This window comes from Cynocephalus volans, chromosome 7 (genome assembly GCF_027409185.1).
Source record: "Cynocephalus volans isolate mCynVol1 chromosome 7, mCynVol1.pri, whole genome shotgun sequence".
In the NCBI taxonomy this organism is placed as follows: domain Eukaryota; kingdom Metazoa; phylum Chordata; class Mammalia; order Dermoptera; family Cynocephalidae; genus Cynocephalus; species Cynocephalus volans.
In genome coordinates this window covers 129,187,289-129,207,882 of record NC_084466.1, presented here as the reverse complement: position 1 = coordinate 129,207,882, position 20,594 = coordinate 129,187,289, and positions in this window count along the sequence as shown.

Genomic DNA, 20,594 nt, shown 5'->3' with positions numbered 1-20,594 from the left:
CCTGTGTGGCTGAAGTTTCCCCTGTCTGCTCAACACCAGCCTCTGCTGCAGTCTGGCAGCACTGTCTGGAAGGTGACCAGCTCCTTGGCCATTTCTCCCTTTGTTCTTCCTGCTCTTCTCAGCATCTTTGGCACTATCTGAGCGCTCTGCATTCCTCTGCTCTAGAAACCAAGCTCCAAGGGTCAGCTCAGGGCTTGCCTGGACACTAGGTCCAGGCAAGCTGTCCTCCTAGCTAACCCTGTGCCTGGTCAGAAAGCCAAGAATGCTAAGCAACTGCACCTTGTTCTGTGGAGACTTCAGCAGAATAACAACAATAACACTTGGTATTGATGTCACGCTGCTCACCAGGATGCCAGCGGCTCTGCGTAGAATCATTCAAAGGCCTTGGCTCTCCCCTGGTTGTGTTCCAGCTGGGTTGGAAATGGGGAACACCACAAAGGAAGTCAACATCAGAAATGGGGAGATTCTAGGGCCAGCCCATGGCTCACTCAGGAGAGCGTGGTGCTGATAACACCAAGTCAAGGGTTAAGATCCCCTTACTGGTCATCTTTTGTAAGAAAAAAAAAAAAAGAAAGAAAAAAATGGGGAGATTCTGGTGTCCTAGGTTCCACTCCAAAAATTCAAAGGAAGAAACTTTCAACTCTGCTACTCACAACTGTGTGAGTACCAAACCTGCCCTTCCTTCTCCGTATGTCAGCTTTATCACTTATAAAGTGAGGACAAAAAGAGCTCCCATCTCCCTCACAAGATGAGGGGGGAGAGAAGTAATCCCTACGAATACAGGAGGTAATTCCTGATCTCTTAGGCATTGCACCAAGACTCTGCCTTTAGCAAACAGGTCCCTCAGTTCAGCCTTCAAGTCCCTTGAAGGTGATATGCCTATAGGCACACCCTGAAGGCGGCAGCACCTTTCATCATACACAGGGTAAATGTGCACACCCTGGGACAGGAAATTCAAATGGGGTGAAAAAGCAAGAAAGGGTGATGCGCAGAAGTGGGGATTGGTGCAGGCAGCTCATTAAAACCAGCCATCTGGGTTCACAGCCTGAAAATGTCTTTGTCCCCTCCCTCTGCCAAAGGAAATGCAGGTGTAGAGGTAGGTCTGTCATCCCTTAGCCAAGCTTCTGGACTCAAAAGCTGGGTGACTGCACTGCATAGCAACAGCGGACAGCCGCCTTCCCTCCCCTTGCACATGTGTACACGCGACTCCAACCCTCTAGGAAAGTGGTTTCAGCACTTGTGTAGCCCAGGGAAAGGGAAGCCCCAGCCTGGGGCCCTGCAGCAACCCTGGTCCTAGTGCCAACAAGTGGTGCAAGCAGCTTCGGGGCTCAGGTGGGGCATGGGGAAGATTGACACTCCGGGGGTGAGAGGAGCCCTCTCCAGAAGCCCCTCTGTTGCACCCTTCCACTCCACCCCCACCTCCTCCCTCCGGACTCGACCCGGAGAATCACCTCATCTCATCCCCACCCCACCCCCGCCCTTCCCTCCTGCCCAGTCTGCCCTTAGCAGAGATTTGTTCCCGCAGCAGTCTGGCACTGCCTGCGGGCCGGGTGCTCGCCCCTACCTCGGTGGCCATGTTCCGGGGCGCGGACGGCTCCGAGGCTGCCGCGGAGCCGGGCGACGTCCGCGGTGCTGAGTCGGGGAGCAGGTGGGCTGGCGGCGGCCGGCTGGGGCCGGGGGCGCTGTCCGCGGTGCTGACGCGGGCGCTGGCGGGTGGGCGGGCAGCGCGGTCCCGGCGAGGGGAGCGGTGCTGTCCGCGGTGCTGATGCGGGCGCCGGCCGGGAGGCGAGGCCGCGCCCGAGGCTCCTCACGGCCAGATCGCCCGCTGCCGCCGCTCCTGCAGACAACGGCCCGGTTTATCTCTGACAGCGACAGCGGAGGGGATAGGGGTGCCGGGGGAGGAGCGGCCAGGCGCCTCTGCGGGCCGCGGGCCGGGAGGGGCAGCCGCGGCCCCCAGACTCCGGCACCCGCCGGAGAGGAGCCCCGCCCGCGGCCGCAGCTCCCGCCCCTCCCGGAGCCCCGCCTCTCCTGCCGGCCCTCCCCCTAGTGAGAGCGCCGGGAGCTCTGCGCTCGCTACCACGGCCTCAGGGACCTCCAGCAGAGAGGGGCAGGAAGGTTCTGGGCCAAGACACTCCACCCCGCGGGATGACGACCCTCACCCGTTCACAGGCCCTAGGTGCCTCCTCTTTACCTTTCCAGTAACCCCCCACTACTCCGGCTCTCACCCCTCCCCCACCCCACTCCAGACTTCCTCTTCTGTATTTTTTCTCTTTTTCTCTCCTGTTTTCTCTCTGTGTGCTCTCCATACGCACCCAGGCTTGCACGGACATTCTCGCCTCTCCCTTCTCTCTCCTTTCCACTGCCTTGAACCCCATTAGCTAGACGAAGATGCAGCAGGCTGCAGAGATTCATTTCCTTTCTTTAAATAGTGCCTACTTTTCATCCCCAGCCATACCCCGGGGTCCCTTCTTTTAGGGAGCACCAGAATTGGAGCCAGTCTCTCCTGGCTGCTCCTCCTGGCCCTGGCCTCACCCCTTACTCTTCCCTTTCTGCGTGGTAATCCCAGAGTTTACACACACACCCCACCAGTACCATCACCGCTCAAAAACCACAAGCAGATGGTGCCAAACCAGTCTGCTCACTCTCCAAGGAGGGCAGGTTTGGCCCTGGTGCTGCCTTCACTTTTGTGACATCACACCTTCCAACCAAATGACCAATCTGTTTAATAAACAAAAAGGAAACACCCACACAGGTGCCTTTTTACACGTGTACCCCATAATTCCCCCTGGTCTCCTTGAGGAGCTCTTCTGCAGCTCCCTGCTGCGTGTAGGTCAATGACAGCAGCCCACACAAAGGGAGAGATGCCGCCAGGAGGTCTGGGTTCCGGCCCAGCCTTCTCTGGCTGTAGGACCTCTGGCAAATGTCCCACCTCCTGAGCTCACCATCCTATTTCTGTAAAATAAGAACGTTGGACTTCACTAGACTTTCTACAGCCCTTTCTTTTTTCCTTCAACTTATTATTTTGAGATTTTCAAATATACAGAAAAGTTGAAAGAATAGTACAATAAACTATACCATCCACCTAACTTCAACAATTGTTAACATTTTGCCACATTTGTTTTATTGATAGGTATAGAAACATAAAGATATATTTGACTGGATTATTAGAAAGTGACCGACATTGACTGTGAGGCTTTATCCTTAAGTACTTCACTATGCACCTGCCAAGAATAAGAGCATTCTGCTACCTAACCACAATATCATTATCATTCCTTTAAAAATTCTATATCATCTAATATTCTAGGTTAGTTTATTGCCCCTAAAACACATTAGTAGCAGTGACCCCTCAGAAATTCCCCCAGAACTTTTTATTTTTAATAGCTAACATTTATTGAGCACTTACTATGTATCAGACCATGTGCTGCACACTTTACATGTATTATCTCATGTAATCCTCACGATCACTCTTTGAATTAAGTACTCATGTTATCTTTTTATTATTCCCATTTTACAAATGGGGAAACTGAGCAAGACGCCCAAGGGTCACATTGCTTGTGAGAAATGGAAGCAGGATTCAAACACAGGCAGTCAAGCTCCAGAGCCTGTGTGGTTGATCCTCCTAACCTGTACTGCCTTCCTGCAGCAACTTGTAGACCATAAACTGGCAGAGCAGTAACCTCCAACTGCCTATTTCACAAATGAGCATACTGAGTCCCAGAGGAGACGTGACATGCCAAAGAAGTTAAAGACAGATGGTTCATTCCACCTTATAGTTTGGCAAATAATATGGCATCAAGGAGCAAACTGAGAATATCTGTGAATCTCAGGGTGGTCACTGGTAATAAATGAACACATAATCTGATGATCTCCATGTATACCTCACAGTTCCTCCAACTTGATTATGATCATACTAATTCGACAAACATCTGGAAACTACTCTTTGCACCTGATGACTAGAGACCTGGATGAGGCCATTCAACAAACCCATTCATTCAACCTGTATTTATTAACACCTACTGTGTATCAGGCACTATTCCTGGAACCTTGGATACAGTGATGATTAAATACACAAAGACTCTGTTCTTATTGAGCTCACATACTAATGGTGGTAACAATCTACAACATATAAGCAAATAAGTATAAAATATGTCAATCAGTATATAACTGTAATAAAATAAGTATAAAATATGTAATCATTGCTAGGAAAATAAGTGAGGTGTGGTAAAGAAATAAGGAGTGACAGAGGGTGGTTATTTTTAAAAGAACAGTCGTGGAAAACTTTTTGATAAGATGAAATTTGGGCAGAGGCCTGAAGAAAGAACAAGACACAGAGATACCTGGAGGAAGAGTGACAGGGCAGGGAGGACAGAGTCCAAGGGCCCTGAGGCAGGAGTGGGCTTGGTTTGTTCAAAGAATAGCCAAGAGACCAGTGTGGCTGGATTGGAGTGAGCAAGGGAGAGAGAATTGGGAGTTGACATCACAGAAGTAGCAGGAACCAGGTCTTATAGAGCCTTGTAAGCCCTGATAAGGACTTTGTATTCCATTCAGAAAGTGAGATGGCAAGCCTTAGAAGGTTTAGAATAGAGGCATGACATTATCTAACTGCAGTATTTAAAGATTACTCTGGATGCTAGGATTGGAAAGGAGGCAAGTCTAGAAACAGTGAGACCAATTAGGAGGTTGTTAGAGTCGCCCAGGCTCAGAAGAAGTGGTGGTGGCTTAGAACAGGGTAGTAGCAGTAGAGGTGGTGAGAAGCCACTAGATTCTAAATATAATTTGAAGGTAATTCTGACAGGGTCTGCTGATGGATTGGATGTGTGGTGTGAAAGAAGAGAGTCAAAGGTGAGTCCAAGTATTGAGATCTGAGCCACTTGAAGAAAGGAGTTTCTATTCACTGAAGGGGGGAGGCTAAGGGATGAGTGGGCCTGAAGAGATAGGCAATACAGAGTTTGGGTTGTGTTTAGTTGACTTATGTTTGAAGTTTGATGTGCATATTATAAGCAGAGTAGTGCAATAGGCAGCTGGGGCTTAGGGGAGTAGGAAGGGTGGGAAATATTCGTATAACTTAGGGAGTGATCCATATATGAATGGTATTTAAAACCACAGGACTAGAAGAGATCGTCTAGGGGGTGGGTATAGCTTGAAAAGTTGTCCAAGAACTGACTCTGGACACTTTGTCACTTACAGCCTAGAAGACAAAAGAAGACTGAGCAGAATGGCAGTGAAATAGAAGGAGACCCAAGACAGGGTGTCCTGGAGCCAAGCAGAGAAGGCTGGGAAGAGCGCCTTTCCTGCTGTGCTGAATGCTGCTCACATGCAGAATAAGATGAGGTCTGAGAAATGGCCATTGGACTTGGTGGCAAGAAGATCAATGGTGACATTCGTGAGAGCTATTGTAGTGACGTAGGTATGAGATTCTGATTAGAGTAGGATGGAGTAGTAGAACGGGGGAAGTAGAGATACTGAAAGTGAAGACAACTCTTTAGAGGCATTTGGCTACAAAGAGAAGCAAAGAGTAGCATGGTGGTCTGAGGGAGAAAGGGGAGCAGGGGATGTTCCTTTTAAGATGGGAGACGTTAAAGCATGTTTGTGTGCTGATAGGAATAGTCTAGTAGAGAGAGAAGTATTGACAGTTCAGCAAAGAAAAGGTTAATTGTAGCAGCAACCCCTGAATAGGTATGGCAGGGAATGGGATCCAGGGCAAACATAGAGGGGATGTCTTTGCAGTACAGACAATTTTCCACAGATAGTGAAAGAAGCTGGGTAAATGGCCACAGGTATGAGCTGGTTAGGAGATTCTGTAATGTAAGGAAAGACCTGCGCTCTGCTTCTTGCTCCACTTCAACTAGCCAGAGAGAGTATTCACGCATCATGGCCTTTCTCAACAAGTACATTCAACCAGTATGTATAGAAAGCTTGCTATGGGCCAAGCGTGGTCCTGACACTTTCCTGTATAGCACAGAGTTCTTCCCATTGACATTAGAGGACTAGGACTCTATAGGGGGCTTTGAAATCATCCATGAAAGACCAAATGATCCCCTTTAATATCTAACTCATCTGATGAGGAGACTTTAACAGCTTTGGCTCTTTTGCACCGCATTGCCTCCAGGGCTGTTACAACAATCTTGACAGAGCTCAAGGCTTGGAGGCATCAAAGAGGATGCTATGGAGAGAGATCCACATTCAGAGGGGCTAGTTTCATATGGTTCTGACTCAAGGCTGTGATGGGATGGTATAGCATGAAATGTTCCCACACTCCAGTCATCTGGACTTTAACTCTTGAAGCAGAGGTCTTTGAGATTTAATCTAACTAAACATTATTATCCAGCTGCCATGGGACAACCCAATCCTATGCAAGAGCCTAGCTCTTTGATGTTTTTGTCATAAATTAATGAGTTCGCCCACAAAATAACATCAAAGAAGATCTACTAACTAATTCACTGTTATCATCGTCCAATCTGTGGCTGCTTTGGAAAGTCTCCAAAAAAAAGGACGACAGCCAGAAAAAGAAACCAACTAATAGACTTGGAAATCATGATATCTGGAAAGAGATGAGAGAAAAATGAACTCTGCCGTTTGCAGAAGAGCCAAGGAAGGAGCTAGCAAAACTCAGGGAAATGAAGGAAAAGCAGGAGAGATGGGGAGATTCTCAGCACTTGGGTCTGGAAGGAAAACAATTGCCTGAATGCTTTAGGGGGAAACTGTGGTCTGGAAAGTCTTAAATGGTGTCATCTCACAGCACATTGCAGAGACTACGGTAAAGCATGTGATAGGAAACAGTGCCCCTGGAGTCAGATGACATGGGTTTCAACCTCTGATCTATTAGTTTCTATGTGCTCATTGGTAAGTCTCAATCTCTCTGGGCCTCAGTTCTCGGATCTGTAAAAGGGTGGAAATAATCCTCCCTCCCCAGACAGGATCCTTCCCAGTACAGGAGGCTTTCTTTAGATGTTACCTGACTCTTCCACATCTGGTCGTTCAAGAGGAAAACAGAAAAAGATTTATGTAGATGCTTTGCTGGAGATCTTCCCACAGGGACATTTCTTCCAGGCCCAGCAGGATATCCTAAAGCACAGAGAAGATACCAGTAAACATGCTTCATTTCACTCAGTGAGCAGTTATTGGACAACCACTGTATGCCAGACAGAAAGATGACCATGGGATATTTCCAAGCCCTCAAGGACACCAAAATGTAACCAAGTGATGACCAGGGTCTCTTATAAGTGCTAAGGTGGAGACAGATTCTTCAGAGATAGAGATAGGAAATGTTTTACAAATTACATGGCATTTGAGATTGCCCTTCAAGGCTTAGTGTCAGGTTCCAGACAGCAGATGAAGGATTGCCGGGTGCTAAGGCAAGAAGACATGAAAGTGCCTGAAACACAGAACCTCTGGAACTCCAAACTCAAAAAAGCAGCTGCCAGGCAGGAACAGGGACAACTGCAAAGGCCCCACAAACATGAATGGAGGGGACTCGCCCTAAAAATAGTACCAGAGAAGGCAGACCATGACACATGTCTACATGTTTGGAAGTGGAATCACTAGGAAGTGACTAAGCTAAGCGGGGGGGGGGGCCTGCTTTCTTAACTTCATTCATAGTCAGTTTCTCTCTCTCTCTCTCTCACTCTCACTCTCTCTCTCTCTCTCTCTCTCTCTCTCTCTCTCCCCCCCCCACCTTTCATGGAGTGGGAAGCAAGTTCCTATAAGAATTCACAGCTGCCCCATGGGATGACATGAGGTGACTACTGACCAAGTTGTTTACTGTTGTTACAATAGCCACTTTGCTGAAGGCTGGACAGAATGCCCGAGAGACCCATATCCTAGCAGTGGCTCCAGAGGCACTCTGGAGTAGCAATTATGAATGACTGACTGCAGGGTCTCACTTCTATACCAAGCAAACTGTCAACACACTCACCAGTCACTTCAAACCACAGCCACCTGAAGGAGGACTGCAAGGCTTCTCACTAAATTAAGGAAATTACTTCAGAAAGTAAATAGGCAGGAGCGTAAAGGGTAACAGGTGCTTATAAAGCATCATTAATTACGAGAGCCAAAAGGGATCGCAGAGTTCAAACCAATTTTAGCTGCAGAACCCTTTGTTCAAACAAAAGCCCACATGAAAGTCAGATAATAAATAAAAGAAGGTGGATTTGGATGAAGGGAGACAGAAGCTGCCTGCTCTAGCACCCCGCATTCCCTGAAGAAGCCCCCGAGGCACCTCCTCCCGCTGTGGGCCCCCCAGGGCTCAGCAGAGTATATTTTTTTAATCATCAAAGTAACACACGCCTATGATTTTAAAAATTCAAACATACAGAAAGGCTGATTAAAAAGGGGGGGGAGGCGAGTCCCCTCCTACGCTGTCCCATACCCTCCCACTCTCATTTTTCCCCTAGAAGAAATGACTCTTTTAGCAGTTTGTTTTACATCCCTCTGATGGTTATCTTTACATTGCCAAGTGATATGCCTGTACTTCCATTTCTTGATTTATTAACTTTAGAAACCTCGTCCTGTTTTCTACAGTGACAGAAGAGAACTCACACTGCCACTGTCACCTCCCAATATGGTAACATCACTATTTAAACTTAATTTTGATTTTTATCAAAGTAAACATGCCATGTGTTTAAACTCCCACCAGGGACAAAAGGCTTTTAGCAAAACACAGAAGCTGTGTCCAATCTCTTCCTTACCTCCCGTTCTCCGCACCCCCTTTCCCACTCAGGTAGGTGGGCTTGTGGAGAAGAGAACTCTCTGATGACCTTCCCTTCTTGTTCTTTTTCTATAGCAGACATCACCTTTTCTAGCAAACTACCTACTTCACTGGTGTGTTCTGTTTGCCTTGCCTGCTAAATCGTAAGCCTGGGCATGGATCTTTGTTATGTTCACTGATGTACCCCAAATGCCCAGAATAATGTCTGGCTCAATACGTATTTGTTGAATTAATTAAAGCAGAATTCTCTGGAAATGGAGTTTCTTTGAGATACTGTTAGAATCAATCATTTCACATCTCTTTGTTCTGTGGGAAGGAGTATAAATGAAAATTTTATATCATAGATGATACAAAATTCTTCTGCACAGGGGCAGAGGTGCCGTAATAGATAAAGACCTCAGCTCGGACTGTACTTACTGGCTTGGCATGTCTGGACAAGTTGGTCCAATTGCCTTGGAAAGAAAGTAGCTACTTGCCTAGGTTGGTAGAGGCTGGGTAGGAAGTGAATGTTGAAGAGGTGGACGTGGTGAGCCCCTCTCTCCCAAGGACAGCTCCTGCTGTGGAAAGGAGAGGCAGAGCTACTTCCTCCAGGGCTAAGTGGGCCACCATGTGCCCCAGAGCCAGAGATCTTCAACTAGGGGCTGGGCTCTGAGCCCTGGCAGAAAGGAGAGAATGCCTTCCTGAGCCCACCTACACCCAGCACTGTGAGTCTCACCTTCCAGATGCATCTCAAAGTCCGTCAGTCCCAGGAAGCCTTTCTTGAGGCATCCCACCCCCAAAACAGGGCTTTCCGGACACCTCTCTTATGGTTTTTGTCTTACTATGTTTTGCCTAGTAACCTCCATAGAGCTTTTGGAATTTCTGACCATTGGCCAGGTCACAGGGCAGGTTCTGGCAGCTGGAACATTTCCATAGTCTTCAGAGTTCTACTAGGCATTTCACCATTCCCTGACTCCATGTCATCTATTCCTCCTGAGACACCTGATATTTTCCTGTACTTATAGCTTCCTTGGCTTAAAAGTGTCACCCCCTCCTCACCAAGGCCACAACACCCAGGCTCCTATTTTTCCTGGGTCCAGCCCATCTGGCCTCTGCCCTTCCCAGCCTGTCACCACCTCTCTCCCCCACACTGTCCATGGAGCCCAGCCAGAGCAGACTCTTATTTTTCAGCCCTTCAAACGTGCCATGCTTTCTCCCTTCTCAGACTTCACATATACTCTACCTGAACACTCTTCCCCCTCCTCACCTCCTCTCCACCTGGCTAAATCCCTTCAGGTCTCAAGTTAAAACCAACTTCGTTGGAGAAGACTTATTTGATCCTTTACCCATGGTGAGGTTCCCCTATTCAGAGCACCCTATACTTGCCCTACAATAACAATTATACTTTCTAAAACTTATTTGTCTGTCTTCTCTGTTAGACCATAAGCCCCTTGAGGGCAGGAACTTTTCCTCCTCAACTGCATTCTCAGTGCTAGAATAGTACCTGGAACATAGTAGACGCTCGATTAATATTTGCACAGGAAGGGAGGTTGGCTTACAGGAAAGGGAACATCTCCATTCAGTTCCCCAATATTTAGCCTCAGATAGGGAGAGGTATGGTTCCAATCATAAAGGACTTTACATTCTTGTTTGTGAAACCCAGCTTAGACACCATGACACAATGAGGAACTGACAGGTGTCACCGGGACCTGTTGAGACCGCAGGAGTTATGGGAAAGCTGAGGAGGGATAGATTCTGGGAGTCCACCCCTGTCCGAAGGTCTGAAGGTGGGTTCTGAATGTGAGGTGACTTATGCCTAGAGGAGGACAGCAGGCAGGGTTGGGTCATGGGCAGCTGGAGGTTAAGGAAGGAGGAGGTATATCTGGAAACAGCAGACAGTGCTGGCTTATTTGATCTACTTTGTTGAGAAACAAGGCTGGAGCCAAATAATGAAGAGCCATTAAAGCCAGAACTTAGTCACACAGGCAATGTGGAGTCTGTGATGGAGACAAAACAGTGAGGGGCGTAAGGAAAGCAATGTGTCGAAGTGGCTCATCTGGGAGCTGTCCAGGTCGGATTAGAAGGGGAAGGGCCGAAGCAGCAAGAGCAGTGAAGGAGCTATTGTGCTAGTCCAGGTGGTGGGCATGGGCCATTGCCTAGGAATGAGGGCAAGGGGACAGATGCAAGAAACATTTCAAACAGAGTCGCCAAGGGCTACTGATTCTGACTGAGTATATGAGATGAAGAAGGGAGGGGTAGACAGGATGCAGGATCATCCATCCGTCTCGCGGCTCAAGATGCCATGGTCAGAAATCACAAAGGCAGATTAGGTTAACTCTGCTCATGCCAGGTGTAAGGGGATAGCAGAAGCTTCAGTGATTTTTCAGGATTAAGCAGACAGTGAAAGACTATAGGTAAAAAGTGGAGATCTCTCTATGAAAGTAACAGTTGAGGCTATGAGAATGAATCATTAGACCTTTGGAGATGGGTGGAGAAAGCTGTGAGAAAGAAACTGACTGTCTAGCCTTGGGCAATATGGTGCAGTTGAAGTTACCTCAGTTGATATCCCAGCTGTGTCACTTAATAACTGAATGGCCTTGGGCAAGTTAGTTAACCTCTGTGAGCCTAGGTGCCACACCTGTGAAGTGGGGATAATAATACGTAAGTCACAGGCATTTCATAAGGAGTTTCTGGAAAGAGCCAAGTTCAGGTCCTGGTCTGTACCAGGTATTCAGCAAAGGTAGCTTGTGATAAGGAATCAGTGTAAGGAGAAAAAAAGGATGGCAGCTGGAGACCTAGACCCTGGAACATCACAAAAGCCCACAGTGGGTGAACAGTGTCAGGTATTACAGAAAATTCAAGAGGAACTGGATTGGCAGGAATTACATTATTAAGTCTTTAGAGAGTGCAATTTGGAGGAGTACAAAAGGAGCCAGTGAACAGAATAACACAAAAAGCAAGACAGAAAAATCAGTACAAAGGTACCCCATCCGGGATATTTGGACTGCAAATAGATTATCCTACTAACATCATTTCAGCAATAAAGACATTTAATTAACATAAGCAGAGGTCTGGAGGGTGGCAGCTCCAGGATTAGCTCAATAGCTCACCAACATTCCCAAGAACCCAGGCTTTTTCCATCCTTTCTCTACAACATCCTGAACACATCGGTTTCTCATCCTCAGACTTACTGCCTCATAGTTGCAAGATGGCTGCTGCAGTGCCAAACATCACATTCTTGTATATAAGCATCCATGCCAGGAAGGAGGGAGAAGAACCTACTTTCTTTTCTCAAGGAGATAAATCTTTCCCAGAAACCTTCTAGCAGACATCCTCTTATATCTCATTGGCCAGAACTGGGTCAAAAAGGAAGCTAGGAAGCTATATAGCATTTTCAGACTCTATAGGGGGAGGGAAGTGTATTAGTCCATTTCTGTTGCTTATAACAAAATACCTGGAACTGGGTAATTTGTAAGAAAACAAAATTTATTGCTTACAGTTTTGGAGGCTGGGAAGTCCAAAGTCCAGGGAACACATCTGCTGAAGGCCTTCTTGGTGGTGACAGTGACACAGGGTTCTCACATAGCAGAATGGCAGAGCAGAGAGCGAGCTAACCTCCTCTGCTGGCTCCTTTTAAAGCCATCAGAACCATGCCCATGACCACCATTAATCTATCAACTTATCACTCAGGGAATGGGTCCATCTGTTTACTAGGCATGATCCTACAGTCCAATCCCCTCTTCAAGGCCGCACCTTTCAATCACCATAACAGGATTTCCCACCATCCCAACAGTCACAGTGGGGATCAAGCTTCTAATACATGAAACTTGGGGAACACAACTCAATCCTTACCATCAGGGAAGGAAAAAGAGATTGAAAATAGCCAGAGATTGCTTATGCAACCAACACTGTCTGCCATGCTACTCATTTACAAAATCTGGAAATCATAAATAGGAGGACACTGAAGATGACAGGGAGGAAGGGAAGGAGTAGGATCCTAAAGGAGTGAGAAAAGGGCCCAGGCTCGAGAGAGGAGGAAGGTGTATCCTTCTCTGCCATAGGCAAGAAGGGTAGAAGGTGGGCATGAGAACAGAGTCTGAAGAGGAGAGAGTAACCTTAACCTCTGCAAAGCCAAAAGTGGCTGCTTTGGGAAATACACTAGAAAATCAAGGGGGAGCACAATGAGATGCCATCCTCTAGACCAACAAAGATTAACAAGACACAGCATGATTGGGGAGGCTGTGGAGCAACACAACCACTGAGGGGAGTATCAGCAGGTACAGCCAATTTGGAAAACAATTTAGCAAAATCCCATGACCCAGCAATTCCGCTCCTAGACTTATACCATTGAATGTGTATGTCCAGTTATGAACAGGAATGTTCATACGAGCACTGTTTGTAAAAGAAAAATACTGAAAATGTCACAAACATCCTCAGACCAGAGAATGAATAATTAAATCATGATCTGTTCCCACAATGGAATACTATATAGCAGTAACAACATGCACAGACCTCAGGATAATAATGATGAACAAAAAAAGGCAAGTGGCAGAACATATACAGTGTGGTTGCATTTATATAAAGTTCCAAAACATGCAAAAACTAAAACAATATGTTACTTAGGTATATAAACATAAGTTGCAAAACATAGTGGCAAAACTATAAAGAAAAGCAAAAAAAAATGGTAAACATAAAATTCAAGAAAATTGTTAGCTCCAGGCAAGCTTGGGGAGCAGCCTACACGGAACTCCAAATGGGAAGGAAATGTTCTTATTCGTAAACTGAGCAGTGGGTACTCAGGTGTTCACTGTGTCCTTATTCTTTATATTTACACATATTCCAGAAATATTCTTTTGTACCCACTGAATTACTAATTAACAATTTAAAGATAAAAAAGAGGAGAGAACCCAAGTGAGAGGAAGGCACACATTCCAGCCCACTGCAGGGCAGAAGCCATCGCACTGCGTTCCCATCTGGAGCCTGTGGAACTCAGACAACTGCACTTATAGCTGAAGTCTGACCACCCGGAATGCGGAGAGGGATTGAGGACAAGGGATGGATGGGGAGAGGGCCCAGATGTGAGGATGTTTTTCCTGAGGAGCTAGGGGTGAAAATAATGAGAAAAGGAATTGCCCCCCTATGGAGGGCTTGCCCTGGGCCAAGCACAGCTATTTTCCATAAATCTCATTGAGGCCTCCCGACAAGCTTAGGAAGGGGAATTACCATGTCCATTTCACAAAGAGAAGACAGAAGCTTAACTAAGTTACTTGCTCGTGTCTCACAGTGAGTCGGTGGGGAAGCCAGGCACTTCCAAAACTACGTGAATTCCTCCAGGCCAGCTGTCTCCCCTCCAACCTCAGCTCACGCCCACCGACCTTCCATCCATCCTTCCACTTAGCCGGGTCTTTCCTGCCCAGGGCTTTGCACATCCTGTCCCCTGTGCCAGAAACCCACCTCCCCATATCTTTCTTTGGCAGGGTCCTTCCCACCTTCAGGTCTCAGCTTCAAGGCCAGCTGCTCAGAGGACCTTCTTGACCAGCCCACATGAGGTGGGCCCCTCTGTTACAACACTTCCCCGGAGTCTGCCCTTCACTCTCCTTGCACTTCAGCTATCCATCTTAATCTGTTGCTTTGCATCTTTATTGTCTTTCCAATATGACTAGAACATAAACTCCTTGAGGGCAGGGATTACGTGCCTCTGCTGTTTACCATGGTATCCCCGCTGCCGAGCTCTAGGTCTGGCATTATGGCAGGTACTTAATAAATGTTTGTTGAATGAATAAAAAGCTAGACCAGGGGAGTGAGGGGAGGCTGAGACCAGAGACATGTAGACAGATCAAAACCTTTTCCCTGCTCAGAGAGGGCTCTATCCACCCCCTCTGTAAGCCCTCTTGGTAAGCCCTCTCTGCCTTCAGACTGGTATCTGAGCAGCCCTGGATACCCGAGAAAGGAGGAGGTAAGACCTTCCAGATGGTCATGTTATAGGCCACCTGAACATAATTCTGTCCAGTGGGGACACTCCCTCCCTCTATCTGCTCCTAATGAGGTCTTTTCTGACTGTGGCATTGGGTTCTTGGCAACCACTGTTCCAGAGAGATACCCTGAAATTGGAAGATGTTCAGAGATGAAATATCTGGAACAATGCAGAAACAGGGGAAATGGAATAATTATAACAGATGAAAAGACCCACGCTTTAGGCTTTGCCAAGTTAAACAGAACAGGATAATTGCGTGCAAGGCTCTAGGGGGTGTGAAGCCCTTTGAGGGAGGGGAAGTATTGGGGATGATGTGAGAGGATATAATTGTGTGAAACGGAATAAGATGAATCCCTGGGAATTTGGGGCTTAGTGGCAGGAACCATTTCCTCCAGCAAAAGCTCTGAGGTTGGGTAGCATTTCCTAATGGAGGGAGTAGGATGCCACCCCTGATGGCATTTAAGCCCATCTTAAGTCTCAGAGACTATACAAATTTGACGGCCTCATTCTAGACAGCTGGGGTCAGGTGTTAGCGGCAGAGGTAATCTGATGGCAGGGAGGTGTGATGGTCATTTGCTCAGGCTCTGTGGTCAGAGAGAGCTGGATTCCAGTTCCAGCTGGCAGCCTTCTAGCTGTGTGACCTCAGGCACAGGGGCCATCCCATGGCCTCAGTTGCTGCATCTTTGAAATGGTGACATCACGTGTGCTATAAGGTTATTGGGTGATTAAATGTGCTAACTTATGTAATATCTTGTCACATGCCGGAAAAGTAGAAAGTGCATTAAGTGTTGCTACAAGCCCTGTGTGGAGATGCTCACTGGATTTTGCTGGGATCTCTGGTCCATTCTAGGAGGAGGACACAGTCAGATCCCTGGAATCCTGAGGCTTTGGTTGGCTCTGAGGTGCAACTTCACACAAGAGCCCTTGGGAAGTGTTGTGTAAGTTGGTGGCAGTCTCTAGAGTGTATATCACAGCCTAGGCAAGGTGAGAGTTCTCCTCAGGAAAGCCTGGTTAGGCAGGTTCCACGCCTTCCTATCCCTTATTTTGAAGGCAGAGAAAACAACCAGGCTCCAAACTTTTGCTGGCACAGTGAGCACCAGGCCCTCTGGCCTTGAGACCCATGCCTTTCTCATCTCTGGCCCCTGCTGCAGAGAGGAGGTATTGTTCGTAAGCATCTGTGCTACAGGTTTGCAGACAGACCCTGTCCCAAGTTAAAAAGCCTAGGATTAAGATTTCAGAGATGGACGAGCTCATCTGCAGCAGGCTGGGGGAAGGTGAGAGTTTGGCTGGGTAGGACAAAAAACATGGAAGGAAGCCAGGCCAGCAGAGGCTCGGCAGCAGAGGGGCCCGACCCACGGTCTGGTCAGGACACAGAGGATCCCTCATTTCCTGTCTGTGGCCTCTGAAACTGACTTGGCTCCCAAACTTCTTAGAATGAAAATCAGGGAGGCCGTGGCCTTTCTCAGCCAACAACAAAAATGTAAGAAGCCAGTGTCATAAAAGCAGCATAAACATAGTGCCAAATGGAGCACAAAGGAGTAGTTAGTTCATGGTCCTTTCTTTTCCGGTTGGGTGTAGGGATGGGTGCATGGGAGACAGCTTCACAGAGATGTGGGATTTGGGCCTCGAAGGTTATTTTGACTGGCAGAGTTGGAGGGTAGGGAGCGTTCCAGGCTACTGAGCAGCAGACAGAAGTATGGGCAGAAGGCAGCCCTGAGTTCTTGTATCTGGCCCGTTTGGAATCAGACCATCCTGATCCTCACTGCTCTCCCAGGCATCAATGCCTCCTGTGACCTGCCTAATTGATCTGGTGGGGCAGGGAGGGGAGGGTGCCAGTCAAAACATGGAGACAGGAAAGGGGAGTCAGGATCACCATGGGGTCACCAGCACTCTGGCTGTCCTGCCTGGGAGGAAGAGGGGTACGGTGGAAAGAGTTCTGGGTGAGCAGTTAGGAAACTGGGGTTTGAATCCCAGATCAGTCTCTACCTTTGTGACACATGACAGGTCAAGGCCCTTTCAGAACCTCTGGTTCTCCATCATTAGTAGAGAGGGGTGGGCCTCATGATCCTAAGGCCTCTCCCGGGCCTGACACCACGAGATCTGCAAATTCTTCTGCCTTAAAGCTGCTCATATACATCTGAATTTCTCTCCCTCTGAGTCACTTTACACACAAGACAGCAGGAAATCAGGATCCTCAAGAGGTCTCTGTGGAATTGAAGTCACTGAGTGTCAGAGGGATCTGCCAAACACAATGGCAGGGATTCCCTCTAGGCTCCAGGGTGTCCCACTTCATCAGAGCTCTGTCTGAGCAGATGGAAAGAACAAAATGGGAAGACCAGGATCCACATGGAGAGCTGCAGCCAGATAGAAGCAAGACCCAGGGACAGGAGCCCTCGCCAGGGCAGGTTCCCGGGGACCAGCTGACTCCTGCATTGCTTTGGACAGGCCTGGGACAGCTGGACATTGCTGACTGCTCAGCATTCAGCAGCAGGGAGACCAAACCCAGCATTCTGGTGCAGCAGGGCTGCTGCCTTTCCTTGAGCCCTAAGGGCCTCATATACATTGTCTCACTGAATCCTCACAGCCCCCAAGGAGGGAGGTGGTATCTTTGTTACACCCCACAGATAGACATCCACTTGCCCAAAGTGACACAGCTAAGTGGCAAAGTCAGGATTCTAGCCCTGGTCTGTCTGGTACCAGATCTTGTCCTCTTTCTAGTGAGTCTGCACTCCCCTAGTGGGAATTCAGAGACTAAAGTCCAGCCTGCAACTCCATTAACCATGCCTCCTCAGAATTAAAGCACTGTCTCCCCTGAAGGTTCCAGAGGGGACACAATAAGTGGGGTATGTATCTGACTGTCAACCACTCCAACAGTCCAGGCAATAAGAAAATGGAGCATGGGGACAACACAGCTCAAAAATGGCTGAAGATGGAGTTATCGGGAGGGAAGGGGATCTTAGAGATAACCAAGGGTGGCTCCAGGAGGTGGCCCTAAAGAAAGAGAGGCCTGACCAGCAGAGTGACTGAGAGACCACTACTCCATGCTTGGGCACAGCCCATTGATCTGGAAAGAGCAGCTCGCTGGACTGGGGATGTGCAAGGCCAGGGAGGCTTTGGAGAGAAGGCCTCAGAATGGGGCTCCAGCTGCATGGGGAAGATGCAGCTGGGGCCCTGCTCCCAGGATCTAAATCAGGCCACCAAGGCCCGGAGCTCCCAGGCCCTTGGGAAATTCCTCCTGAACGAGATGGCATAAGGCTGCCAGCCATCCACCCCCAGTGCTCACTGAGTTTCCTGGCAGGGAGGGAGCTCCAGAGCAGGCGGAGGAGCTATGTTTTGAAATAAGCAGGGATGCCTGCAGGGAGGGATGAGGCTGTCAGCAGAAGCCTGCTGATCCTGGGCTCCTACTGAAGGCACAGGCGGCACTGGAGGAAAGGCCTTTCCAAAGAAGCAAAGCCAGCATGGGGGCCCCTGGTCATGGGGCCAGCCACACCCACAGGGGAAGGCTGGCCCCCCATCCTCCAGAGATAGCGTAAAAGTAACAACACATATTATCGAGCACCAATTCCAAGCTAGATGCTGGGGATATAGCAGGACATAAAACAGCCCTGCTCTCATGGGGCTTATAGTCTAATGGGCATGGCAAGCAATGAACAATACAAACATATAATACATTAGAAGAGGATAAATGCTGAGAAGGGATATAAAGGAGAGGAGGAAGATGGGGAGTGCAGGCATGGTGTGGGGGCAGTTTGCAATTTTAGATAACATGGCCAAAAGCCTCACTAAGGAGGGGACATTTGCATAAAGACTCACATAGGGAGTGAGCCACGGGGGTACCTGAGGAGGAGCATTCCAGGCCAAGGACCAACAAGTGCAAAGGCCCTGAGACAGGAGTAACCTGGCAAGTTCCAGGCACAGCAAAGAGGCCATTGTGGATAGAGCAGAGTGATAGAAGGGGAGCAGCATGGACACGTGGGAGAGAGGTTAGGGCACAGTCAGGCCACGCATGGGCTCTTACCAGAAGTGCAGCAGGAGTCCCTGGAGGCTTATCGGCAGAGGGAGGACATGATCTGCCATATGTCATAACAATCACTCTGGCTGCTGCATTGAGAATGGACTAAAAGGGAACTAGGAAGCTCAGTTACTATTATTATTATTATTATTACTATCATCATCACCACCACCACCAGCTACAATAGCACCAACCAGTACAGAACCTGTGGCAGGTTCACTGCTACCCGTTTTATTATTATCTAGTTGAAATCTCACAACAACCCTTATTTCCCCCACTTTACAGTTGAGGAAATTGAGGTTTGGCCAAAGTCAGAACTGACACACCCTCTTCCTAGTCTGGCCCACTAACCGGTCCAGCCTTGTCTCTCACATGTCACATCTTTTCCCCTGCCCCATCCTCCAGCCTGGGGAGCTAACCCCAGTTTCCCCAAGTCCACTGAGCATTTTCCACTTGCTGGTCCAGCTGCCTAGAACCCTTTTCTCCCACAACCAACTGCCACGTAAATTCCAACCCATCTTTTGAGACAACCCCAGCTCTGCCTCTGTGGGGGGCCCTCCCTGAGAGCCTCCAGCATGGTGACCCCCACCCCCCTCCCCAGAAATAAGAGGCATTGCTGATCCTGCAGTCAGCCTCTGACATACCACATGAGCTCCAGGCCAAGGTCTGGAGCTTATTTGCCTCAGTTTCCCCAGCAACCAGTTTTGCAACCAGGTAGGTCTCAGGTTCAAATCCTGCCAACACTCTGTTGGGCTATTCTAGGATATTTCAAATTTCTCCAGTGCAGTTTTTTTCTAAATCACCTTTCCTCCCTGCATTCATTTATGTGTACATGCCCCTGACCTTGGGAGATCCATGCAGAACCTTGGGCTGATAGGTGCCATCGCACTTAGGAGAATGGTGCTTGTAACAGAAGAGGAGGTTCATGGTGCAGAGGGAGCCCTGTGTGCTTTAGAATCAGCCAGACCCAAGCTCCAATCCTGCCCTGCCTTTCACCAGCTGTGGCCGTGACAGGTAACCTGGGCCTTGCTATCTTTGTCTGTAAACTGGGGCAAACGATACCCTCTCGCATGGGTTCTGTGAAAATCAGAAAAAGTGCAAATGCAATGCCTGGCCTTGGGCGTGCCCTCCAGAGAAGGCATCTTTGCCCACCCACCCAGGTCTGTCTTCAGAAGTCCTGTACATCAGCACTCGGCCACCATGCTCTCAGCAGGCCTCACACTCCTTGGGAACTTTTGTAATGATTAACCCAGAATCCCCCATCCTCGTCCCAGTCCTAGCTCTGAGGTGGGGCCTGTAGCTTCCTGGCAGAGTCCCCTGCCTTGGTCCCTCCCTGAACAGTGCCCACCTTGCAGCGGCCCCTGGCTGTCCCCACTTACTGGACATGTCCACACGCTCACTCCTTCCTTCCCCACTGATGGTCCTGGCTCTGCTGCTGCGAGGCCTTCCTGCCTGTTTGGCCCTGCCAGCCACACTTCCAGCAGACATTGGCAAACAGAAAAGGAGGGGACAGGGCCTCTTCTGGGGAAGTAAGAAGAGTCTCCTTCTTATGAGGGGAGACTCCACAGCAACAAAACAGATCAGAACAATGTTGATGCCAGAAACTAGGCACATACTCCACTCCTGGTCTTTTGAGGTTTTGTAACATGTCATGTCAGGGAGGGTTTAAAAGTCTAACTCCCTTACCTTACAAATGAGGGGCCCAGAGAGTGTAAGAGACTAGCTCAAAGTCACATAGCAAGCTAGGAGGAGCAGGGAGTCCGATCAGGGCTTTAGACTTGCCCATGACCATGCCCTTCCTACTGTACCAGGCTCCCCTCATCAGGGGCGAAGTTTGAACGGGACTAGCCAAAAGCAGCAGAGTGGCTGGAGGAAGACCCTATGGTTCTGCTTCCCTCAAAAGATACCAAGACCTTTCGGCA